This window comes from Cricetulus griseus, chromosome 3 (assembly GCF_003668045.3).
Source record: "Cricetulus griseus strain 17A/GY chromosome 3, alternate assembly CriGri-PICRH-1.0, whole genome shotgun sequence".
Taxonomy (NCBI): Eukaryota; Metazoa; Chordata; class Mammalia; order Rodentia; family Cricetidae; genus Cricetulus; species Cricetulus griseus.
In genome coordinates this window covers 51741355-51744287 of record NC_048596.1, presented here as the reverse complement: position 1 = coordinate 51744287, position 2933 = coordinate 51741355, and the positions used below count along the sequence as shown (strand labels likewise).

Genomic DNA, 2933 nt, shown 5'->3' with positions numbered 1-2933 from the left:
ATGTTTTCTGTACCTTTGAACAGTGTTTCTTCACCTTCTTCTACACCTATTATTTTTAGGTTTGGTCTTTTTATGGTGTCCCATATTTCCTGGATATTTTGTCTTAGGGATTTGTTGGACTTGAGGTTTTCTTTGGTTGATGAATGTATATCCTCTAGTGAGTCTTCAGTAGCTGAGATTCTGTCTTCCATCTCTTGAATTCTATTGGTTATACTCACATCTTTAGTTCCTGATCGTTTATCTAGCCTTTCCATTTCCAGCATGGCCTCATTATGTGTTTTCTTTATTGTGTCTATTTCAGCTTTCATGCCTTGAACTGTTTCATGAGCTTCCTTCACTTGTTTGGATGTTTTTTCTTGGCTTTCTTTAGATTCTTTAAGAGATTTGTTTATTTCTTGAATTTTATGGTTTGTTTTTTTTTCTCCATTTCATTTAATTTTTTGTTTGCTTTTTCTTCTATTTCTAAATCTTTAAGGGATTTTCTTGTTTCCTCTTTAAAGGTCTCTATCATCTTGCTGAGATAATTTTTGAGGTCCATCTCATCTTCATGCTCTGTGTTGGGCTTTTCAGATCTTGCTGGAGTGTAGTCCCTAGATTCTGGTGGTGTCATATTGGTCTTTCTGTTGTCGAGTGAAATCTTATTCTGTCTTCTTCCCATATCTTTTTTTTCAGGTGAAGGTGGGGTCTCTCTATCTCCTCTTGTGACCCAGTGGTATGTGGGGGCCAGGAATTCAATGTCCACAACTCTGGATGCTCTTGCCTCTCCTGGAAGTCTCCTCACTAGTTCCTGGGTCGGTCGGCGGAATGGAAGAGTGGGGTGCTAGCAGAATCAGGGAGCAGGGAGCTCCTCCCTGCCTGGGTGTGTCTACCCCAAGCCTGCAGGCGCAGGTGGGGAGGGGGGTCTGGGTGAGTGATGTTTTGGGTGTGAGTTGGGAAAGGGCAGAGACTCACTCACCTAGTTCCTGGGTTTGTCGGCGGAATGGAAGAGTGGGGTGCTAGCAGATTCAGGGAGCAGGGAGCTCCTCCCTCGATAACTGTTTTTGATATATTTAATTTTACTATGTTAAAGTTAAAACCTTTCTTTTTATTTACACAGAAAAGAGGAGATGACTGGGAATGTCTTTCTGTATGCTATGAATATATGTTTCTCTTATTGGTTGATGAATAAAGCTGTGTCAGCCAATGGACTGGCAGGATGTAGCCAGGCAGGAAGCATAGGTGGGATGATCAGACTAGGAGAATTCAGGGAAGAAGAACTCAGAGAGTGAGTCTCAGGGGAGACCCCATAGACCTGCTGAGGAAGCAAGAGTTCCAGGCATCACTGGTAAGCCAAGACCACATGGAGATTCACAGATTAATAGAAATGGGTTAATAATTAAGAGAGATAGCCAATAAGAAGCCTGAGCCATTGGCCAAACAGTTTCTACTTAATATAAGCCTCTGTGTGTTTATTTGGGACTAAATGGCTGCAGGACCAGGCAGGACAGAAACTTCCACCCACAGAAGGCTTCATAGTGAGTCCCTGCTTAAAAAATTTTATGTATTTGCTTTTCTCCCAAGTGCTGGGATCAAAGGTGTGCGTCACCATTGTCTGGCTTAGTTAGCTTTCTATTGCTTTGATAAAACACCATGACCAAAAATAACTTGGAAAGGAAAGGATTTATTTCACTTATGCTTCCACATCACAGTCCACCATCAAAGGAAGTTTGCAGCAATTCAGTGCAGGAACCCTGGAGGTGGAAACCTGAAGCACAGGTTGTGAAGGATGCTGCCTACTGGCTTGCTCACAGGCCAGTCTGATGGGGACATTTTCTCCATTGAAGTAGGTGGCAATGCCTTAACCGTATGCGTGTTGTTAGGCCCAAGGGCCTCTTCCATCCTTGTCAAGGGGAGTGCTAACCTTCTCTCCTTTCATACAACACTCTCCTTTCATACAACACCATTTTCTCCATTGAGATTACTTCTTTCCAAATGGCTCTAGTTTATGTCACATTTACATAAAACTAACCAACACAGGTATGCTTTTCCTTCTCTTCAGAACAGAGTATTCTTTTAGTATCTTCTGTAGGGCTGGCTTGGTGGCCATATATTACTTTAGCCTGCTTTTATCATGGATAAGTTTTTGGCACAGACTATCCCAGTCAGGTATGGGAGTCCTTGGAATTAGGATCCTTGAAGGTGGGGAAGGATTCCTGCAGTGACAAACAGAAACAAATAACTTAGTTTGAATCTGAGTGTGTCTTGCAGCTCTAAAGCAGACAATTGTAGATAGATCCATTATCTATCACCATGTACAAACCTTAAGTCCAAATGGATCAAAGACCTCAACATAAATCCAGCCACACTGATCTTAGAAGAGAAAGTAGGAGGTACCCTCAAACAAATTGGTACAGGAGTCTGCTTCCTGAACATAACACCAGTAGCACAATGAGATCAACAATTATTAAATGGGACCTTCTGAAACTGAGAAGCTTCTGTAAGGCAAAGGACACAGTCAACAAGACAAAATGGCAGCCCACAGAATGGGAAAAGATCTTCACCAACCCCACATCTGAGAGAGGGCTGATCTCCAAAATATACAAAGAATTCAAGAAGCTAGTCACCAAAACACCAAACAATCCAATTAAAAAAGTGGGGTACAGAAATAAATAAAGAATCCTCAGTAGAAGAATCTAAAATGGCTGAAAGACACATAAGAAAGTGTTCAACATCCTTAGCCATCAGGGAAATGCAACTCAAAACAACTCTGAGATACCATCTTGCTCCTGTCAGAATGACTAAAATCAAAAACACCAATGACAGTCTATGCTGGAGAGGATGTGGAGAAAGAGGAACACTCCACAATTGCTGGTGGGAGTGCCAACTTGTATGACCATTTTGGAAAATGGGAATCTGTCTACCTCAAGATCCAGTAATTCCTCTCTTGGGCATAT

The 2933-nt window shown here is 41.9% G+C and overlaps 1 pseudogene; it reads right to left on the bottom strand.

The window, feature by feature from the left end:
• Positions 1 to 1818: 1818 nt before the first annotated feature.
• LOC113831782 lies at positions 1819 to 1922 on the bottom strand (annotated as a pseudogene).
• Between the last annotated feature and the right edge of the window lie 1011 nt (positions 1923 to 2933).